The 24,631-nt window shown below is 36.0% G+C and overlaps 1 protein-coding gene across 1 annotated transcript in view; it reads left to right on the forward strand.

The window, feature by feature from the left end:
* Positions 1-24,631, forward strand: part of ROBO2 (roundabout guidance receptor 2) — a 1,629,349-nt gene that overhangs the window by 314,650 nt on the left and 1,290,068 nt on the right. The window lies entirely within an intron of this gene.

Here is a 24,631-nt window from a genome sequence, read left to right on the forward strand (position 1 = left end):
TGGGAATAAGAGGTTTTATTTATCTAAAAGACAAATAAACTAATTGTAGTCTTCTAGAAGGGTAAAGGTAGAATGTAAATGTGTTGATTCACACTTTAGTCTCAAATCTAATCTAGCACTGAACTTAGACTTTCTCCCAAATTTTCTTTTTTCAATTTTTGTTTGCATATCTTGAGCAGAATCTTCTCTTTTTTTATTCCCTGACTCATTAGGCCCATTTCTTTCTCATATCCATGTCCTCATGTACATTCATCTCTGACTTAAATGTGGTCCACACACACAACCCCAATTCTCTCATTAAATAGTAATGAACTCATTAATTGTTTAAGATTTACTGAGTAGTTATATTCTGAGCAGTATAGTAGGCAGCACATATATAAAAATGAATAATGGATAAACATTTCTCTCAAATAGTTCATAGCCAATAGAAGTCATAGTCATTCAAAGAAATAATTGGTGTATAGAAATATGTGAAATAATGAACAGAGTGATCAGGCCTAGCTAATGTCATTTCATTTTCAGAATCCTTGTAGTGCAGATTTGAGAACAATCATTGGAAGAGGAGAGAAGACCTTTCACAGACACACACAATGACATTTATTAAAATTGATTTTCACCTGGCTGAGAAAGGATGTAGGCAACTCTATAGACAAAATAGCCTAAGTTAAGTATCACACATGTGAAATGTCATGACATACTCAATGAACTGCAAAGCGCTAGGTAGAGGGCCAGTATGCAACTCTTGTTAGCTACTGGTGAGGTCTTGTCAGGGTGATGCTTGCTTGCTGATAATTCTGTAGAAGATGGAAAATCATTACAGAATTGTAATTGGATGAAGGACATCATTATATTTTCATTTATCATCATCATTTTCTTTATTATTCAGATGAGAACCAGAAGGGGATGAGACTGAATAGAGAATGAGAAACCTGTAAGGAAGCTGTTGCTAAGTCTGGGAGAAAACGTTTGCAATGTGACAAAGAACACTGGGAGTGGAAGAGAGTGAGTGATTGAGACAGATGCCTAGACTGAGGACTAGATAGGTCTTGAGTATTGTTTGCTTGTGGAAGGAAATGTAGAATTATAATTTAGAAATAAACTTCAGGTTTCTAGTTGTGTAGGTAGAGATGCTAATAAATTAAGATGGAGATGTTCATTGAAAATATTGCTTCTCACTTAAATTTCTTCCTTTTTCTGTAATAAATTGATATCCCTGAACTGTTGATTCACTTATGGCCATGAGAATTCTTTTGTGTAATAAAACATGACAAAGAATGAATGCCAAATCTCTCTGCAAGGTGAAAGCTCTAATAGCAGGCATCTGATTCACAACACTTTCTTTTCCTTCTACCATAAGACTGGCGATGCTCCAAATGAACATCACTTCATCCAGGATTCCAGGACCAAGAAGACATGCAACACAGCCCCCACAGGCCAAAAATACAGCTTTTTCCTTTAAGTCACTGAGCTATCTATATCATTTGTTACTGTGCCATAACCTAATCTATCCTGACTAATATGGAGGAATATAACATAAAGAAAGAAGCTCTGGGGAGAAGATAATTAATTCAATTTTGGACAAGTTAAGACTGAGCCTTGAGGAGCCCCTAAGATTCATGCCATTAGAGAACTCACAAGGCATATTTCCATTTCTCTGCTCTCTCTGTTAATTGATTATTCTTTTATTGGTGGTTTACTTGTTTAGAAGTGGCATTGCATAGTTGTTAAAACTGTGTGCTCCAAAACTGCATTGCCTATGTATGAATCCCAGATCTTTTATTTCAGCATTTTTATGTATTTCAGTTTCCTTATCAGTAAAATAAGGATGATCAAACCAACAATGTACTTCATATGGTTGCTGTGAGAATTAAAGTGTATATCTGTACTTAGAAGAGTGCCTGGCTTATAGTGAGTGCTATGTAATATATGTTACTATGTCTGTATAAATAATTGGATCTTTTCAGAGAGTAGATGGATATGAAGGTAGATGTGCTTATAAGATATTTCACTTTCCCCTGAGAATGTAAGAAAAACTAATGCAGGAAAACATTTCCAGGCTGACCTTGAAAAAATGCTCTGTTGAAAATATTTTTTAGCATTTACTTTAAAGTGAGATTACATTAATTTTTAAAAGTAGGTCCTAAAATTTGATTTGCTCATTGCCCTTAGTAATATACATACCTAATCTTTATGAGATGTGGAACAATTCAAGAATGCTTTGAAAATTTTTGATCTAAAAAATATAAACATGTAAAATGATTGATTAAAATAAGAATGAAGTTTTGATAGAGCACACTCTGGAAAAATATTAAAAATTGTTCTGTTACTCTTGGATTGCTTCCTCTTCTTGAAGGACCCAGTATTCTAAATTTCTGTCATCGCCTATTAGCTTCTCACCTCTCTTTACAATGTTGCTTGTCCCTGGGAAGCCACCTGGTCTAGGCTAGAGCAGGTATTAACATCAGCTCTGCTAAGTTTGAAACTTCCACTTCAGAGGGAACACCCAAAGCTCCAAGCTTGAAATCTTCTACTTTAACTGGCAAAATTTTGCTTTTGTTATATATGTGTTCCAAGTGTGATGGACTGTAGATAGCACAGGGATACAGAGGACAACAACCATGTTGGCTGGAGTCAAATTCCACTCTGCTATTAATCAGTCATGTGCCCTAAAGTTCTGATGTAAAATGCAATAATAAAGACATCTATGTCTTAGGTTGTGGGGATTAAATGAGTCAATATATAAAAAGCAATAGGACAGTTCCTGCTACAACAAAAGTACTCAAGAGTTAGCTGTTGATATTTGAAAATGTTTCTTCTGCTAAAAATAATTATTTATCAAAAAGTATCTAAACCACAGGAGATATTTCTTTCAACATTTCTGTTTTCCATTCTCATTATCCAAATTTAGAACCACCAGAAAACACTGCATATTTATTTTTAATTGGTCTGCTCTAAAAACTAGTCCAGTTAAACACGTTAGTTGAAATGACCATGAAGCAAGCAGGTAAGTGAAGATGACGTAAGCAGGTAACATTGTTAGCACCACACACATCAAGTCAGGAAGGTGCCCGCCTCTACCGCCTACCTGAACACTGCTGTCAACCACAAAAAATTTTACCTACATTTCCTTTTCCTTCATGATTAGAGGACATTTAAATTAAGTATTTTTTAAGAGGCTATAATGGATGAGGTATTCTGTAAAGCATGATAAAAAAATGTTTTAAGGGCAGCCTTTGCCCTTTAAAAATCTAAGCTCATTGGTCCACATATTCTCTCCTTCCAGTTTCCACTGAGTTTGAGAAGGATGTGCTGCAGTCATGAGTAGATGTAGACAAAGTGGACAGTGTGCTTTATCCAGATGAGTGATCTAAGTACCAAGTTTAAAGTGAAAGCACAAACAATGGCCCATCAATCACATGTTCTAAAGAAGAATGAAAAGCCCTGCATGTAATTTGGAGAAATCTTTACTGGATACACGAAGATAATTTTTTTACTATTTTAAAATATTATAGAGGTCCTGGCTGGCGTAGCTCAGTGGATTGAGCGTGGGCTGCGAACCAAAGTGTCTCAGGTTCGATTCCCAGCCAGGGTACATGCCTGAGTTGCAAGCTATAACCAGCAACCGCACATTGATGTTTCTCTCTCTCTCTCTCTCTCCCTCCCTTCCAACTCTAAAAATAAATAAATAAAATCTTTAAAAAAAAGTATAGAGTATATAATCCCCCAATTTTCAATCTTTTTTTCATTTCAAAGAGAACTTAATTATGGTTTTATTACAATTTACCTCTTTGTATTAATCTGATTAGCTTACTTTGTTACCTATAACCATGGTGAATAGAAATACTATTTAATGACTTTTAGCCCTGGCTGGTGTAGCTCAATGGACTGAGCTTGGGCCTGTGAACCAAAGGTCCACTGGATCAATTCCAAGTCAAGGCACATGCCTGGGTTGTGGGCCAGGTGTCCAGTAGTGGATATGAAAAAGGCAACCACACATTGATGTTTTTCTCCCTCTCTTTCTCCTTCCCTTAAGCTCTTTCTAAAAATAAATAAGTAAAATCTTAAAAAAAAAGAAATACAACTTAATAACTTATAAAAGGTGAGACTTCTAAATGTCATATGTTAGGAAGTACTCAGATTTTTTTTCCTTTGAATAGTATTTGTTTTGGATATGTTATAACATTAACTTTTTAAAAGGCACCTTTAAGTTACAACTTTTTCTATCAAAAAGAAAAAAAGAACCCTGAAGTATTATGGTTCTCTCACCAGAGAAAAAGGAAACAGTACAAGGGTATTAAACTGCAGGCAGTCAAGGATAGCAATAACATACAAACTAGAATATACTGAGATCAGAAAGGTCTCAGTTGCCAAGCTGGCTTGTTGTCGGCTAGCGTGTTTTATTATTGGAATTAGAAAGGGTGCCCTTCTAAAGGGCAAAGTAAATGTTCAGAAAAAATCACATAGTTTCATCAAGCAACTGAATCTAATCCCTCAAATGACAGAGAAACATAGGCAGGGAGAAAGACACTAGAGGCCACCGGGCCAGACTGAGTCAGAAACTGCAGGCCCACAGGCCCGGAGGCTAGTCAGGAAGGGTGTTACAATCAGCCAGGGAGGAGGAGAAAAGTGTGAGTAGACACTGCTGTTCTGATCAATCCTGATTGATTAGCTACAGGATCCCTAGCTAGCAATTGTTGCTTTTATGATCTGTGGGGATGTGAACATTTGCTGGAGTGGCCCCTCTGAAAGGGTCAGGACAAGAAGAAACACTTCTATAACTTCGGGGTCACCTTTCCAAGCTTTGGTAGGGTTGCACTTCTTTGGATTTGCAATGTGAAGATAACATGTATTTTGGGTTTTGTTTTTGTTTTCTTTGAGCTCATATTCTTCTTATTACTTGAGGTTTTTCTTTTACTGTGACTTGGCTCTTCTATCACATATTCAACTCAGGTTAGAAGAAAAGCACTGAAAATCTCAATGGCTTAAAACAAGTTTATTTCTTATCTATGGTGTATAGGGAAGTCATGCAGGGGCATACAGGTGGCTCTGCTTTATACATCACTCAGGGATCCAATATCGCCCCACATCCACCACCTTGCAGCTCTGCTCTCTGAACCTCAGGCCTCTACTTCCCTGGGGCAGGAGAAGAGAGTATAGAACTCAATAAACGCACTTGACTGCTCAGTCCAGAATGGAAGCATGTTACTTTAGCTCATGTTTCATTGGCTATTTTTAATTATATGAACATGAAAACAAGTGAAACATTTGGTGAAATTATGGTTTCTCACAGGGAGGACAAGGTGTTGTTGGGCAGAGACTCTGAGAATGTTTTATGCAGTGAAATGGATCTGTTCGATGGAATACCCTGAAGAAAGCCGTCACTGGCAGCTTTGCTCACTTTAAATGGACTCAATTAACCACTGTTATTTTTAGCCAGATGTCACTGTGATGGCTTTCTATGATTTTTGTATTTTCTTTTGCACAGTGGAGTCAGCAATTGCAAGTGCCTGCTCTCATGTGTGATGGTGTGGTGCTTCATAATACTGCACAGGGACCGCAGAGATAGAATCTGTTGTTTTTCACAAGTGGCATATTGTGACAGGTGGAACACTTGTCTTTCAAATGTGCATAGATTTAGAAGTACCTTTCTAGAATTTTCAAATGGTCATTTGCCTTACAAGTAATAGCCAATGGTCAGGTGAATTTGGACAAAAGCATTTGCAATCTGGTTAGGAATTTTGTTCTCTAGTCAAGAATAATGTATAGATGAAAAATTGTCTTAATGGAGTGATTTTTGTCCTATTCCTCAAATGACTGATGGTGTCCTAAAACCAATTATTCATAGGCAGGTAACATTTCCCAAACTTTTCTCTTGCGAAAGATTGGAGATGGGATTCCTGAGGCCATAAATCTAGATAGGACATTCTCCCTCAGCAGATGGGCAGGTGTTCTCTCAATAAGGCCAGTTTAAGTTGCTAGTTCAGGTAAAGAGACATTTATGAAAGATACTGGGGCAGTTCAGAGGATCTCAGAACAAGAATTTATTGACCTTGAGTCATGCACCCCACTAATAAAATGACACAGACACGAAAACACATTTTCATGTTTCTAAGTTGCTTATTGAGCAAAGTGTATCTCAAGGCATAGATTAATTTATCTTGTCTTCCCCTGATCCACTGGTGTGGATCACTGGTGTTTGCAGGCTACAGGGTAGGGTGGGGGGCAGTATTACACATAATTCTAATAGCCTCCAGGATTAAGCTCATAGACAGTTTCTTTAAAGAGGTGTGTGTACGGAGACAAAATTTGTTGCTGTTACTATATAATCTCTTCCCTCAAGAACTTATCATTTATCTGAAGCAGGTATATAAAAATAAGTCTAGTATGTTGTTCTAAGTACTATGGTATATTTGCATCCTTGTTTTCCACAGGTAAAAAACCTCCACTGCCTAGTGGAGTTATGAAAGAATATCCTTTGTGATTCAACCTTTAAAGTTTCATTAAGGGAGTTAAAAATATACCATTATGTTAGAATTCTGTGTGTATGCATGCACATATGTGAGTGTGTGTGATATGTAAGCTTTCAATAATTTGATGGAAAAATAAAATATAGTTAAAATGCTTAATTACTTGTATTTGGATTCTGAATTTGCTACTTATGATACCCTTAATTACTGATACCATTTTGACTAAATTATCTAAACTTACTGAGGCTGTTACTTCATTAAAGATCAAAAAAATGAAGTGTTAAAGGTCAAGATGGCAGCATAGGTAAAAGCTGTACTCAAATCCTCCCATAACCACATAAAAACTACAACTAAACTACAGAACAACCATCATTCAGGACTCCTAGAAAGGCAGCTTTCTTCCAGATAGGAGTGGTAGCAGAGGCCAATGTCCCCCCACAGAGCCAGTAAGCAGGAACCATATCAGAACCTCTATCAACCTTGTTAGCATCCTTAGTCCTGCTCTGGTGATTCCCTGAGATCCTGTTCCACTCCACTTGCAGGTCCACCCAAGCTGTTTTCATTGGCTTTCCCATAAAAATGGCCTGCTTTGGTTAATGCTTAAGATTTTCCTAAAATCTCTGACTAAAACAGCATTGAGCCTTGCTGTGCTGCATACTTCTGTCTAAGTAGGTACAAGCCCAGCTCTAGTGCCAACCGGCCTTAGATCTCAGTTTAGCCTCTCCTGGGCACTTCCAAGCCAAGCACAAGTAGCAGTCATCTGCAGATTACTTTATAGCTTATGCTCAGTGTCCCCAAGCATGGTGCAGGTGGTGGCTGATCTTAACTTGAAATTCCCAGGAGAACCCAGAACCAGGGTACCAGGTGGACAGCTTCAGACCACACTGAAGCATAACCCAATAACCTCCAGGAATGACACACTCAAGGGGTTAACTCAGTGGGGACCAGAGTCCCTCTAAGGTAAGTCTTACTTTGTGGCATTGGCTCCTGAACAGCTGATCTTCTATGGTGGTCACAGCCAATAGTCATGGGGGTAAATCCTTCACATTGACATGCCAACAGCAATCAAGGCTCAAATACAACAGGAGGGTATATACAACCCACACTGGGTGGGGTAGGGGGCAAGGGAGAGGAACACCTGAGTGCCCAGTTCAGGTGCTTGGGGAGGCTGTAGTACTATACCCTAGAAGATACCTACTGCATAAGGTCACTCTACCAAGGTATAGCAGCTTTACCTAATACATAAAAACAAACACAGGGAGGCAGTGAAAATTAGGAGACAAAGAAATGTGTCCCAAATGAAAGGACAAAACAAAACTCCAGAAAAAGAACTAAACAAAGTGGAAACAATCTACTAGATGCAGAGTTCAAACACTTGTTATGAGGATGCTCAATGAACTTAAAGGAAGAGAAGATGTACTTAGCAAGAACTTTGACAAAGTGATAGGAGACACTTAAAAGTGGAGATAGAAAACATTAAAAAAAACAAGTCAAAAATGAGGACAACACTATCTAAAATGAAAAATATGTTGTAAGGAATCAACAGTGGATAGATGAAGCAGAGAGTCAAATTAGAGATTCAGAAGGTAGGAAGGAAAAAAAAACACTCATAACAGCAGCAAAAATAAATTAGAATCCAAGAAAATAAGGATAGTGTGAGGAGCCTCAGGGACAACTTCAAATGTACCAAGATCCATATCATGGGGGTTCAAGAAAAACAAGAAAGAGCAAAAAGTTGAAAACCTATTTTAAAAAAATGACAAAAACTTCCCTAACCTAGTGATGGAAATAAGCTACAAGTCCAGGAAGTGAAGAGAGTCCCAAACAAAATGAACACTAAGACATGTCATAATTGAAATGCCAAAGGTTAACAACAAAAAGAGAATATTGAACAAGAGAAAAGCAGTTATAATGTGGTCTGACTAAAAAGGAGCTCTCATAAAACTGTCAGCTGATTTCGCAACAGAAACTTTGCTGGCTAGAAGGGATTGGTAAGAAATATTCAAAGTGATGAAAAACAAGGACCTACAACCAAGATTACCCAGCATATATCATTTGCAGATACCCAGCAAAGTATCATTTAGAATTGAAGGATAGATAAAGAGCTTCCCAGACAAGACAAAGTTAAAGGATTTCATCATCACCAAGCCAGTATTACAAGAAATGTTATAGGGTTCTTTAAGAAAAAGAAAAAAATGGCATAATAAGAATTAAAAATGGAATAATAAAATGGCAATAAATGCATATCTAGCAACAATTACTTTAAATGGAAATGGACTAAATGCTCCAATCAAAAGATGCAGACAGACCTTGAGAATATTATACTAAGTGAAGTCAGTCAGAAAAAGCTAAGAACTATATGATTTCACTCATATGTGGGATATAAAATTGAAATTCAGAGATTCAGTCAGACAACAGTATGGCAATTACTAGAGAGAAGGAGTTGGGGGTAGTAGAGGGTAAAGAGGGCCAAATATATGGTGATGGAAAATGATTTGATTATGGGTGGTGGGCACATAATGCAATATACAGATCATGTATCACAGTAATATGTACTTGAAAGCTATATGACTCTATTAACCAATATTACCACAATAAATTTAATTTAAAAAGACATATTGAAGCTGAATGGATAACAAACAATACCCTTACATATGCTGTCTACAGGAGACTCACTTCAGATCCAATGATACACATAGACTGAAAGTAAAAGAGTGGGAAAAGATATTTCATAAAAATGTAAACAAAGAAAACTTGGGGTAACAATACTTATACCAGACAGACTAGATCTATAAAACAAAATAAATGAATAAGCAGAATATAAATAGACTCATAGATACAGAGAATATTTTGATGGTTGCCAAATGGGAACAGGGTTGGGGAGAATGGGTAAAAAATGTAAAGTACAAATTGTCAGTTACAGAATAGTCATAGGGATGTAAAATACAGTATGGGAATATAGTCCATAATATTGTAAAAACTATGTAAGAATTCAGATGGATACTAGATTTAACAGGATGATTCCTAAGTTACATTCTGTCTAATCACTGAGTTGTACATCTGAAAGTAAAATAATGTTGTATGTCAACTGTAATTGAAAAATTTTAAAAATATTTAAAGTCAAAATAGAAGGATAAGCAACAGTAAAGGGCAAGACAAAGAATTTAAAAAACATTTAATTATCGTATGTCTTTTAAATAAAAATATAGAAAGTAAAATCTTACTTCTACTGAAAAAAAATAAAAATAAATGAAGTATTGGGTTTCCTTAATGGCAATAATTCTTTAGCTTAAAATTTGAGTTATTTTCAAAACAGGATCAAGGTAAGGGATGCTGCTATAATACTAGACTCTAAAGGTCTTTGAAGGAATGTCTTACTCTTAGTGGCCTTGAACTTAACTCCACTCCCAAGCCCCAACACAGTCACATGGCCACTCATAAAACATATTATCACCTGTGATAGGCTGAAAAATGATCCTGTAAAAGATATTCACCTCACATCCCTGGAACCCGTGAATGCTAACATGTTTGGGAAAAGGGTCTTGACATATGTAATTAAGTTAAAAATATTGAAATGAGATCATCTTGATGGACCCTGAATGCAATGACTAGTGCTTTTATGAGAGACCTCCCCAGGAGAACAGACACACAGAAGACACAAAATGATGTAGCAGGGCAGGCAGAGACTGGAGTGATGTAGCCACAAAGTTAGGAAGCCAAGAAATGCCAACAGCCACCAGAAGCTGGAAGAGGCAAGAAAGAATTTTCCCCTAGTCTCCAGAGGGGCATGGCCCTGTCTTGCTGGTATCTTCATTTCAGACATCTTTCCTTCAGAACTGTGAGGGATGACATTTCCATTGTCTTAAGGCACCAAATTTGTGCCTTACAACAGCCACAGAAAACTAGTGCGCCTCTATGTCTTTACTCTTTTTATCCTCTTTTGCCTTTTTCTGTGAAGAGAAATTAGAGTCTTATCTACTTTCGAGGACCTGTTTCACTATCACTTCTTGGTTAACACCTTTTGATTTCTCCCATCCTCAGCAATAATGATTAATCTCACTTCCATCTTCCTCCTATGGCATTTTATTTCTATGTCTTTAAAATACTTCTCATATTCCACTGTTTACTTTCCCATTTCTGCCTCAGTGCCTACCTGATTCCTGGAATAGAGTCCGTATTGCATCAATATTCCCTGCATAATTATGGCAGTATGGCCGCTAATGCTGGAATAGGACCATTCTTTGAAGAATTACATATAGTGTCAGTTACTAACCTCTTGAATATTTGGGTACTTATTTAGAAGTCACTTTACAGTGCCAGAGTCTTAAAACTAGGTGAGTGGATAGCTTGATGGATTAAGCATGACAGGAAAAGAGAGAAGGTTAAAAAGAAATTTTAAAGCTGCAGTTACATTAATATCTTTTAAATTAAGTATCTCTAAAACACAATTGCCACATTTTAACATTTATTTACATCATATCTGATTCATAAAAAGGGGGGTCTGGGCTATGTATTGAATGATTCCAAATATATGAAATTCTGGAAAAGTCAGAACCATGGGGGCAGAAAAATGATCAGTGTTTGCCAGAGTTTGGGATGGGGTAGGGATGAATAGGTAGAGCACAGAGTACTTTTAGGACAGTGAACATAATTGATGCTATAATGATAGATACACCATGATGTGTTTGTCTGAAACCCTCAGAATGTATGATGCCAAGCGTGAGCTCTAATGTAAACTGTGGACTTTGGATGATTGTGATATTTCAGTGTGCGTTCATGACTGTAACGAATGTACCGGTCTGGTGAGGGATGTGTGTATGCATGTATGGGGCTGAGGGTATATGGGAAATCTCTGTGCCTCCTTCTAAATTTGTCTGTGAAACCTAAAAGTGTTTTAAAACATACAGTCCTTCATCATAATGAAAAGTGAGGGCAGATATGAGGGCATGTGAAACATTAAAGAATATATCCCCTGTAGCAGAATTTGAGACACCAGGAGAAGTAATTCAATGGCACATCTCTGGGAGCCCCTCAGTCAGTTCACAGAGGCTACTGCCTAACATAGTGGACATGTGGATGGTAGATGAGTTGTAGTCTTAGGTGCACTAAGAACTCAAACCTTCATGTATTCTAATGCTATGGACACACACACACACACGCACACACACACACACAGCTGTCCTTTCACAGATGGTCAAATTAAAGGCTGCAGCCACATACTTCCTGAGAGCAAATCACCTCTCTGAAACTACTTCATCATCTGTAAAAGGAAGGGTTAATGTGCCTACTTGGGGAAACTGCCCACCCTACATCTTTTTTTAAAAATGCCCCCTATTCCTATGTCATGCTTATACTAGAACACTATCTCCCTGATGATCTCTAAGGAAACCAGGAGGGAAACATTATTGGACCACCCAAATGTTAATTTTTATTATGTGGAAATTCTTCGCAATATAATTATGCTGCAGCAGAATTCTACATGCCTAGAATTATACCCATGTGTCATGGTATGTCAGTTATTGCATAGTTGTGCTTAAATATCTTCCCTTAAAAACCTCCTTTTAAAATGGTGCCTAATTATCTTTATCCAGGTGAAAATGTTGTTTATAATTTCAGCTTTAGAAATTATATTTGGAAAAAAAGATCAAAGTACTTCAGAAAGAAGAAAGCTTATTTTGTACCTATAAAAATATCCTACCTGAGACAAGCATTAAAAATATATTTAATTCCCAATGGAACTTTTTTTGAGGAAAACATAAACACAAATGGAATAGGCTTAGAAGAGAAATTGTGTTTCAATCTAGTGCCCTAGTTTCTTTCTGAATGCTGTCACATATATTTTTTAAAGGGATAAGAGGCATAAAAGAAGAGCAGAAATGGTCACTTGGGTTGTCTGACTTCATTCACACAGAGTAGATATATTGTTTACAGTGTACCTAAGTGGTGAGCCCACATGGATGCTTGGGGTTAATACTCCCTGGGACAATCGTCATTAACCCCAGGGCTGAAACATAGGAATAACACTCCTGAGAGAATACAGGCTTCTCCAACATACACCATTATGGAGGAACTATAGGCTTGAGTCAATTCCTAAGTTATTTAATCATTTAGCAAAATGTAGAGAGCAATTCTCTTTATAAAGACCTGTTTCAGGTTCTGTAGGAGTTATAAAGATGAGTTAGATGGATTGTACAAGGATAGGAGAAGAAAAAAAGGGAAAGGAAAAATGGTGAAGGAGAGAAACCAGTGGAGATCAGGACATCTGTAGTATGATTTTGGCTCAGGTATAAACCAGGGAACCTGAGGTTCCAAGTGAAGAGCCTGGTGTTAAGTGTTGATGTTTCTAAATTATGTCTATAGGGACCTTACACTGAGCTCCATTCAGGAATCAGAATGTGGAGAATATTTGAAAAGTTTTCTATATAAACAACATGGATTCAGATGGCATCATTAAGATGGATTCAACACCTTGGCAATTATTCAACAATCTGACATTAAAGAATACACAGATACTTTTAATCTGTTATCTCATTTAACTGCAAAACAAGTTCATAGAATATCTATTGTTATCTAGGTTTTAGAGATAAGGAATATGAGGCAATTAAATAACCAGGTTTTAACTCTGGTAAGCATTAGAGCCAGGAATGCATATTCTTTCTATCCTCATCATAAAAATTCCCAAAGAAAGATGCAGAATGAAATTTTGTTATTGCTTTTAAAATTAGGGTTATGGTTAGATTAATATCTTTAAGGTAACTCAAGTTTCACTATCATTATTCATTGTCCCTTTGAACATGTCTCTGACAGGGAAAATTTAGGGCCTCAGATCCATAGGTGATGTTCTCTTTTAATCAGAGTGTCAAATACTTGCACTTCATCCATTTGCTTAGCAAATATTTACTGAGTTCTTTCTGTATGCTAGGTAAATATTCAGGTGCATTATATATATACATCAATTAATAAAAGTAACAAAAATGCCTGTTCTCAAGAAACTTACATTCTATTTAGGAAAAGATGAGAATAATAAAAAATACAATACAGAAGCAAAGTAAGTAGTATATTGATTAGAAAACATATGGTGCAATGAATACAAAAGGGATAAGGGTGATCGAGAGTACCAGCAGTAAAAGTGAGGTTTATTAACACAGAGTAGATGCAGTTTACAGTGTACCTAAGTGCTGACCCCACACAGATGTTGCATGGGTGGTCAAGGTAGGTGTCACTGAGAAGATGAAATCTGAACAAACACCTGACTCAAGTGAGGGATTTGATGAAGCTGAGTCAGATCTAAAGGGGCTATTAGAATAAACACTCTGAGGCAAATGTGTCTACATTCTTTGAGTGTTAAGGAAGCCGGCATCACCCATTCTAATGACTGAAGGGGAGGATAGGAAAAGATAAGGCCAAATTGAGTGGAGGAGGAACTGATCATGAAAGACATTCTAGGTCATTGCCTGGATTTTACTGAGTTAAATGGTGAGATGATGCAGAATTTTGAGGAAAAAATGTGATATGACAAATTTTTAAAATATTATATTGTCTGCCATGTTGACAAAATATGTAGGAAGGAGTCAAGATAGGCTTGAAGTAGGAAGACCTACTAGCTGACTTTTACAATAGGTGAGAGGTATTAGTGGCTCAAACCAGTGTGGAAATAGTGAAAGGAATGGGAACAGATTAGATTCTGGACATTTTATAGGCATCAATTCAACAAATTTGAAGTGAATTTTATATATGGATTTGAGGGGAAAAAAGAGGGTATGACAATGACTAGGTTTTTTCACCTGAAAAACTGGAAGAATAAAGTTTCCATTAAAACAATGCCTTGGAAAGATGAAAAGACCAGAATTTGTTTTTCCAACACGTTGAGTTTGAAATACTTATCAGATATTTGTGTTAGTTTATTGGTGCATGGCAAAGTTCCACAAACTTAGCAGCTTAAAATAACAGCCAGTTATTACCTCACATTCTTTTTAAGTCCAGATGGTTTCTGTGTTTAGGGTTTCACAATGTGAAAACCAAGACCTCTGCCAAACTGGCTATTATCTGTAGGCTCTGGGAAAGAATCCATTTCCAGGTTCACTCAGCTTGTTGGCAAAACTCAGTACCTTGTGGTTGTAGGACTGAGTTTCCTAGTTCCTTGCTTGATGTTAATTGGTGGGGTCACTCTCCAGGCATTGTTCAGGTCCCTCTATCTCCAAACACAGTCATGTTCCATCAAATTCTTCTCTTTCCTCAAATCTTTCTGATTTCCCTGTCTGCTTTTCCCTCCCTCTGCCAGTTTGAAAAAAGCTGTCTGCTTTTAAAGATCTATTGGGATTATATTGCTTTTACTTGGATAATCTGTCTTTTTACAATAAAATAACATAAGCACAGGAGTAGCATTGGTGGTGGACAAGGATGAAATAGTGAAAACCATGGGAGTCATCATAAAATGCTTATTAGCATCCAAGTGTAGATATTAAGTAAACAGTTGGATATATGAACTGGCAATTTGGGACAAGGTGTCAGCTAGATTTTGTAGATGGTGCTTACAGCCCTAATCACTATGTTCTCCCCATCCATCCTACTCAAGTGATTGGAAGTTAGATGACACTCAGCCAAGGGCACAGATGGAGCTACAGACACAAGGTTAGACATTTCTAGTACCTAAAATTAACTAAAAGAAACATTTCAGTGACTCATTTTATTGGGTGTAATTTGACTGAAATGTCATATATGCAGTGATATAATTTTTTTTGCCTAGAAAGCTCATTTGCCATTATTTATAAGAAATCTACTCCAACCTCAGTAACAGATTGTGGCTGTTCCTTAAAATGTCTATTTGTTCAATCCTAAATGGTGCCCACTTTTCTAACCATGTAAAATAGGCCTATATCAAAGAAAAATTACATTCTATATATCTTATTTTAAGAAAAAGATGATCAGACCTGTGCTCAGATTCAGCATCCACAAAAGCAGAAACCAGGCTGCTCAGGAAGACATTTATGGAGCACAACTGGATGGAATAGCTGGCAGTTAAGAAGAAAGCACTAAGACTTAGATCACTCATCATCTGGTGAATTAATTAACCTGAAGCTTGACTAATGGGAAGCTATTTTGCTGTTAAGGGTGATTAATTAACAAATTCTGCCACTTAGGAATTAGTGCTAATATATTCATAAATGTATACTAATACATTAATGTGTGTGTATAAATTGCACTGTTAGAAATAATTATTTAAAATGTTATTTTCAGGTTGTTTTATAATAGTTTAAATTATTTAAAATAAAAGCAAAGAAATGGCCTCTTCCTGGAAGTTTCAGAGGCTAATAAAGAATAGTCCCTATAGACATGTTAAATTGACATCCAACGGAAAAGGAAATGGAGACAGGTGACTCTTTTCTTGTCAAAATCATTAGGCTTAATGCTAGAGTTCACAGGACATATGAACTGCAGAAGCAATTGTGCACTACGCTTTTGTAGTATGACATTCCTCCTATCTAAGCAATGGGGATGAGGTAGGTGGAGATAGGAAGGGGGAGGGTACTGTGGACAGCTGCCAGATCATTACCTGTATGCTTAGTTTAGCTTGAATTAGGAAAAAAGGAGAAGGAAGAATGTTTTGTGCTTTAGGATGAATAAATATTGTTAAATCTGATGTTAAGATTGATTTTAACATACTTAATAGCATCCAGAAATCTAAAGAAAAATTAGATTATAATGAGTCTGAAATTTGTTTTCAGGAAAAGCAGATCACTTAGCCTGAAGGTGAGTGTGGGGGTAAGACAAAAGGAGAGAAAGCAGCTATTTCCTAAGATTCAAAAAAAGTGTCCTGAGGAAGAAAGAAAATATTGGTTTAGTGTTATGTAAATAGGTGGGGCTATAATGAATGATTGGAAACTAAGAGCATCTAAAGTATTTGAGATAAATTCAAGAATGGTATTTCTAAAAACATCAGAATATTTTACTTGAAGTATTTAATCAAAGGCTAATAAACTACTGGTGAGGAATACTTGCACTTTGTGCTTTATGAACAAGATGATTTTACTGTTGTTGTTTAGTTTTTATTTCATAACCATAAATTTAACTCTGCAATTCAGCTAGATTTAGATGGGTAAAACTAAATAACTTGTTCAGATTGATCTGACTTTAGGTTTTATGAGCCTGTTACATAAGCTAGTTTTATTATAGATTGGTCTAATTACATATGGTTCTTCAATATTCTAAAGTAGTAAGGGTCACTGTGTTGGTAGATAAAAGTTACTACTAAAGATTTTCTAAGATTTATCATGATATTCCATGTCAGAGACTGCTATCTTTTCCCAAAACTTATTTTCCCATTCCCTCAGAGGAATGGAAACCACAATTTTAGCTGGTCTCATGGCTACTCAAAATAAATAATTCACTTTGTAGCTTCCTTTATAGCTAGTTTAAAGATATATATGGCCAATGTATTGTAAGCAAAGTGACATGTGGCAATTTTTCCTGAGAGACAGCTGCTTCCACCTGTCATTTTTTCTTTTTATTTTGTCCTTCCTGCTGACATAATGTCAGCAGATGGACAGAATCTCTTGAATCATGAGTTGTCTTGAAAATGAAGACCATCCCTGATAAAGAAACGAGATGGAGATCTTAAGTGTTCTATACACACACACACACACACACACACACACACTCACACCTATCTATGTGAAGTGATGGGAATGTAAATTAGCTTGATTGTGGTGAGTATTTTACAATGTGTACATATATCAAATCAAGTTTTATGCCTTAAAAGTATACAATTTTAGTTGTGAATGATACCTTAGTAAAGTTGAAAAAAGAAAAATAGTAGAAAAAATCTGAATCTCTCGGAACTTTGTGAAGCAAAACTCAACTACCTGTACCCAGATATTTTTGTCAAAGAAAAATAAATTACTTTTATACTATTGTTGTATTTTGTCTCTGACACTTAAAACTTAACTTTGCACTGATATATGACTACATAATAAAAATCCACCTATTCCTACATCAGTTTCAAATTGATAATAAGAATTCATCATAGGAGGTAGACATTTAGAAAAAAAATCCCTCAGTTTTACATTTCTTAATATTACTATTGATATTTAAAATTTACACTATTTTACAGCTTGCAAATGATCTTAAAATTGTAATTCATTTGCTTTTTTAAGAAACAACAGCTAGCTGTGCAGTTGTATCAGGCATTTTCAACATTTATAATATAGACATTTTCCTTGGGAGATTTACCACTTAACTAGAAAGCAAACCAACATTATGGACTTCCTGGGGTCTCAAGAACACTCTGGGGAGATCCAGAGCAGATTCAACCATATATATTAATAAATACTCTGCAAACATCCTCAAGGGACTCTGAAACATTATGAATAGTGACTTTCTAGCTAATTCAGCTAGAAGAACTATTTAGATATTATATCTTTGTGGGAAAGGATATCTCATGTTAGAGTAAATTTAGTACAGAAATATTAAAAAGAAATGATATCTCTTTAATAAACATCCTATTGATATCTCCCATAGATATGAAACTATGCAATTGATGCAGCATAGCCAATAGTCATGGCAAGCTTTCAAGTGCTCTCCTTTAAATGAACTTTACAAAAGCCCCACAAAATATTTCAGGTGAAGAAAAAATTATGTCATAGGTTCAGGTATGTTTGACTAGATTCCCAGGCTTATTCTCTAGAAAATCAGTGGGACTTCTCTCCAGGACCTACCTTCTGCTTTATATACAGAGAAATCATGTAATCATTTGCAACTTAGGTTAAATATACATTAGAATAAACCAGAAATTAATTAAATTTTTCTCATGAAAGTCTATACATACTAAATCTCATTTAAAATATTTTAAACTTGACTCTAATTTGATCAATATAAACATAATGGACAAGGTGTTATATATAATAAACCCAGTTAAAATTTTATCCTTTCAAGATCGTTGCTGAACTCTGGAGAAAGGGTACATGTCATAGATTCATGGAGGAAAATATTTTAGAAACGCATATACCCAGCTCTATGCATATGACTTGTTGAATCAAAAGAATGGAACCACCAAATTTTAGTTGGCCCCATAGCTACCTAAAATAAAGACACCATTTTACAGCTTCTTTTGTAGCTGGTTTTGGCTACATAATGTCTCTCAAATGATTCAAATGGACACATCAACATTTAGAATCACTCTTCGTAGCTTTTGATGAGGTTGAATCTAAGTGCTGATGGACATGCTCCCCTATGGGACTCTGACAGGTCTTGCCACACCCTCAACTACTGGGAACTATTAAAAAATAAAAGTAAATTCTCCCTTCAAAACAAGCTTATGGGGAGCAAAACATCAAGCTGCCTTGTCCAGTGGAAGTTTAATTTTTTTTTAATTTTCAATTAGAGATACATTACTGTATTAGTTTCAGGTGTACACCCCATTGATCAGACATTGCATAACTTACTAAGTGATCATCCTGATTTTGACCCGACACCATACACAGTCATTTGAATATTATTGACTATATTCCCTATGCTGTGCTTTAACATCCCCATGACTGTTCTGTAACAACTAATTTGTACTTCTTTTTAAAAGCATGTTATAAAGTAAAACCACAAGTAGGATCCTCAAATAAAGACATATAAGTTCCCCGTTGACTCATTGTAATGTAAAGTGAACAACATAACAATTAGAAAAGCAATATTAAGAGTTCATTTGAAAGTTCAACTTAGCAGTTTGCACTGATCTTTACAGATTCAGCTCTACCTTGTTATCTCCTGTAAATGCAGGCGAACAGGATGAGAAGTGATGCTCCTGCAGCCCAATGACCCTTTGGTACTGCACGTTGTTAGATCGCGGGGATTAAAACATGTTCATCCTGTGGATATGACTGGTAAAAAGAAAATGAAATGAAAATCTTTCTAAATATTTCTCAATAACAATGAAAACATGATTTTTTTCTTTTAGTTAAGTAGCTATTTCAATTAACTAGAGTTCATTGTTTAGCCCGACAGTAACTGAGATATTTATATGGTATGTATTTGACATGGTATATAAGTAAATGTATCCATTTTACCTTTGAAATAAAAGTAGTGTACACAAGATGTTTCCTTAACTTGTACAAAAACCAGGGGTGTTTGTCCTATTTTGCTTGCGGAATGGTTTGTACTTATAGTGGACTGAGGTAGAAGAGATACATTCAGTACCTCGTTGATCTTATTTAAAGCAAACATGATAAAAACAAAGAAAAAAACACATTAAAATATCAATACTTGTATTATGGCTAACTTAGTCACAAGAGAATGCTGAATAATTAGGGAGTAAAAACAAAGTAATTAATGACAACTATGTATGTATGTATGCAAGTATTAATGGACTTAACTCTGGTATTTCAAGAGCTATCAAGTTAATACTATGCCTAATTTGTAACTCTCCTTGATTGAACTCCAGCTGAAATTTTATTCTGATGCATTATTATTGAAGTATATAAGCTATATTAGTGACAGTACAACCTATAGTTAGTCGAGAATAATCATTGCCAGTGAAAGTAGTTTCCCTGGTGAGCCAGGAGGCTGAGTGTGTGTCTTGGTGATTTTGTCTGGCGTTTTAAGTAATGGAGGGACACTGAGACTTTTGTGGACAAGAATGATTTTTACCAATATGCAAATGTGTCACCGAGCCCCTTCCAGCACTCCAGCCAAGTAAATCCACCACTTCTTTGACCTGGTGTGAGGTGTTTAGTGAAATAAGATATTGTTCAGGTGAATTATAGTTGGAAAAACAGGAGACTTCCTTGAAAGCATAAGAATATAAATAGGACATTTTATGTTAGTGTCCTAGGGGCACACTGTTAATAAGTGATCTGTGGTTATCTTGTGAACTTGAGTCAAGAGCATTTGTTTTGGCTGTACTTAGGTGAACCTGTAGCTAGAGGAATCATCATCGTGTGGCCAGATAAGCTGAGGATACCTCAGAGTTCCTCAGCTTTGGCACTAGTGACATTTCTGTCCAGGTTAAATATGTTGTGGGGACTGTCCCATGTAATACAGGATGTTTGGAAATTCCCCTGGCCTTTAGCCACTATACATGCCAGTAGCATTCCTCCCCCATCCTCTGTTGTGACAATCAAGAAAATGTCTCCAGACATTGCCAAATGTCCCTTGTAGGGAACATATTACTGTCCTTGACTAACAGCCACTTAGTCACCTAATAACCAAACTCAAAGAACTTTCAGAAAAGGGATAGGCTCAGTTTGCAACCATATCTCATGAAGTGAATATAAACTGTGAATTAAAAATATATATATGTTGATACAAAAGTGAGCTAATCATTTTCAAATGCTTAGTAACATTTTTTGGTTGTAAACTGATAAGGAGAGGTTTTATTTTGTACATTTTCAGTCATTAAAATCATAGCAGAATAGTTCATGTTACATCACTATTACCTAGCATCAGAGATTAGTGAGATTATATCCTTATTATATATCCTTATATATCCTTAAATAAACAAAAGATAAGACAGTGTTTATTGTGCATAAAAGTAAGATGTTAGGGAGTATTGTTGAAATCGAGTAAATAATGGTATTAGAATAAAAATGAGTATAATTGCTAAGATACATAAATCTTGCTTAATGGTGTCAAAGTTGGAGCAAATGTTAGCAAGTCAGACAAACCCTATCTAATGAAGACATACTTAAAGGAGAGAGCTGAAACACTGGAGCCATGTTCCATTTCTCCCTGCATCTACTTGTCATGAAATTATTAAGTACATGCACATTCTGACGATTGGTGAAGTCCCTATCTATTTATTCCCACTGTTTCATTTCAGTTTGCAAATATGTCTTGCTTGGATAGTGCTCTTTCTAAATAGATTTTCTGCTTCTGGTTTCACTGTCTACCATAGTGAAGTCAAATATATATGTATTTTTAAATCTCATTTTGGATCATGTCATTTCCTGTATTTAAACCCTCATTATTAATTCCCTGTCACCAAGGAAAAACTAAAGACCTTTGGAAGTGAACATATTTTAAATTTTTAATCCAGCCCTTGCCTACATTGCCTCCTCATCTCCCACTACTCACCCATATGCTCAGATACCCCAGCCATGCTGTCTTCCTAGCAGTTCTTGGAAGGAGTCAGGCTTTCTTTCATCTCTGCAACCATGCTCATGTTGTTCCCTCAGCCTGGATTATCCTCTGCCTTCTGCCTGATTTGAACTTGCCTTAAAATACATATATGTGGCTTGATTTTTAGTCAAAAGGCCATCTTCTGTGCCTGCAATGTTCTAGCTGTGCCAAGTTTTTCTTCTGTCTTTCACTGCACTTTGTTTTAATAAGTACCATATATACAGTACTCATTCTCTTCAGTCTTCCTTACTATTTTGTATGACCTACACTAAAGCATTTTGTAGGTTTTATTGTAACTGTCCATAAGTCAGATCTCGTCGACGTTTTCTCTATGCCTGTTTTCCTTTGAGAACACGCTAGTGGTGAAGTTTATTCTGACTGCCTCTCTCAGGGACCTTCTCTGGTACTGTCTTCATCCTATAGCTCCCTGCAGCCCCCAACAACCAGTGAAAGTTTCCATGTCACAGACACCAAAAGAGTCCTGTCCCCAAATCTCTCGCTCTTCCAACTCTCCTGGAGCCCTGTCTGGTTTCCCCAGACCCCTGCACCAGACTCTGGAAAACAGAAATGGAATGACAAGCACTAAGGACATACAGGGTTCAAATCCTGACTCTGTCATTTACCCACTATATGATATTAAATAAGTCATTATCTATAAAATATGAATAGTAATAGATTCATCTCAAAAGGTTTTTATGAAGAGGAAATAATAAAAATATGTAAAGCAGTTAAAACCTGGCACATATTGAGTATGTGACCATTATTTGTTATTCTTTTACATAAAGATGTTACTTAAGAGCAAACTAGCAGGTTGTCAGAGGGGAGGGGGACTGGAGGGCTGGGTGAAGAATGTGAAGGGATTAAGAAGTACAAATTGGTAGTTACAAAATAGTCACAGGGATGTGAAGTACAGCACAGGGAATACAGTCAGTAATATTGTAATAACTATGTATGGTGACAGGTAGGTACTTCAATTATCAGGGGGATGACTGTATAAATGATATAATTGTCTAACTACTATGCTGCACACCTGAAACTAATATAAAATAATATTGAATATCAACTGTAATAGAAAAATAAAATAAAATAAATAAACATATTGCCTCACAGCTAATAGAGCAAGCTGCTTCAATGGGTTAAAAGTGCAGAAAGAACAGTTTAGTAGAGAACATAGCACAGTGATTTGCAAAGGCTCAGAGCTGAGCTATTTAAGTTCAAAATAGCTGTGTGACCTTGGATAAGTGACTTAAACTCTCTGTGCCTCAGTGTCTTATTGTACTAAATGGAAATTGTTATTCTTACCTCATTGGGCTTTTATAAGGATTAAATGAGTTAATCCATGTTAAGTACTTAGAAGTTTTAATAAGTTAGCTAATTTTTTATTATGAGATTAGGAGGAAAGGCATTTCTACACTCATATCTGTGCAGAAATATGTCTCATATTGACTCCCCTCCATTCAATATTTCTCTTATTCTTCAAACTCTACCCTTATTCATTCTCTTTGGTACTCTCCCATGTGAAGCTTCCCTCTTATCTCTTCTGGTGTTTAAAATCTTGAGCAGCCTTTAAACAGATGAGTTCTACAGGAGAATGGCCTTCCCTCCATCAATGGTGATTTGGGTCCTCCAATTCCCCTTTAATTTCCCCACCAAATATAAAGCTGTGGGCTGGTATTTACTGGGGATCTCCCAGAAGAAAGCAAATTTTAAACATCTAAACTTGAAATTTCCTTACAGTCAACCTAGCCGACTGCATCCCATATTGAGGAAAGAATGTTTTTCCTATCAATCTCATTCTGGTAAGGCCTTTCAGACATGTTTGACATCCCTGCCAACATCCTCTTAATCATGCTTAAATTTTCCTGTTCCACATAAGGCCAAGGTAATTACACAAAAGAACTCACTCATTACAAAGGACTGTGTTCTTTCTTTCTAGAGCAATGGAGCAAATAGATATTAAATACGTTTGGATCTAGAATCTTCCTCAGAATGTGACCGTGAGGGAGTTGACTAATTCATTTTACCAACTTCTGTTTACATGTTTTTGAGGAGGGAGGAAATGATTAAGTAAAAAAGATGAAGAATGGCAGAGAGAAAATAGAATTCTGAGTTAAATACAAACTTATAATTTTAAAGTTAGACATAAAATTTTAAATTCATTATTTATAAAATCAACATCATATGAATTTTTCTCACTTCTTTAATGTTTTCAAATTACAAGTTGAATATAAATTGATTATCATTTCTAAACTAAGGGATAAATTGTGAGTTTGTTTCATGTATCTCATTAATATATTTGATAAACATTATTTTCTGTGTATATACACAAATTAAAAACTGTCTTTTAGGATTTAATATAGTTTATCTCAACAAGACAAATTATTCTTCTAAAAGTACCTCTTTCAATAACATGATTTGAAAAGAGCAATTTTGAAAGTGGTAACATCATAAATTTGGTGGTTATCATTATATAGCAATTGATTACTTTAAAGTACATAAATGCATAATTCATGCATTGTGGCTCACTGATTAAAGGGATAAGTGACCAAGTAGATAATACTAAGATGTAGACAGGTTTCAAATAATGGCCAGAATGTTTCAGTCATGCTAATTTACTTCAGGCAGTAGAGACCAAACAACTTTGATTTGATTTGCTTTCTCCCACCTCCTCTCTGTCCAGAGGCAGTCCTGTACCCGGATGTTAATTATAACCGCACCTTGTGATCCCTAATGTTTTCATAAATACAACTGCAAAAGACTGACTTAGGGAGCTCTTTGTATTTCCATGGTGACATATACAAACAAGTGACAAAAGTGCTTCCCTGAATGCGTGATTAGCACAGCCCCGGTAGAGTCTGTGTTGGTATGCAAAAGTTTGCTTGCAGCCTTCATGGTAGGTTCATTCAGGTGACAGAAATGCCCAAATAAGCTGACTTCCCCACAGAAAAGAACTGCAATTACTGAAAATTTGCCCTGCCTGTTTTATTGTTGGGGATAAAATAGTATACTTGGTGTTGTTCTTCTAATAAATATATCAGACCCTTTTATGAATAATAAGTACA

Source organism: Phyllostomus hastatus, unplaced genomic scaffold (genome assembly GCF_019186645.2).
Source record: "Phyllostomus hastatus isolate PE091 unplaced genomic scaffold, TTU_PhHast_1.1 phas_contig_86, whole genome shotgun sequence".
Taxonomy (NCBI): domain Eukaryota; kingdom Metazoa; phylum Chordata; class Mammalia; order Chiroptera; family Phyllostomidae; genus Phyllostomus; species Phyllostomus hastatus.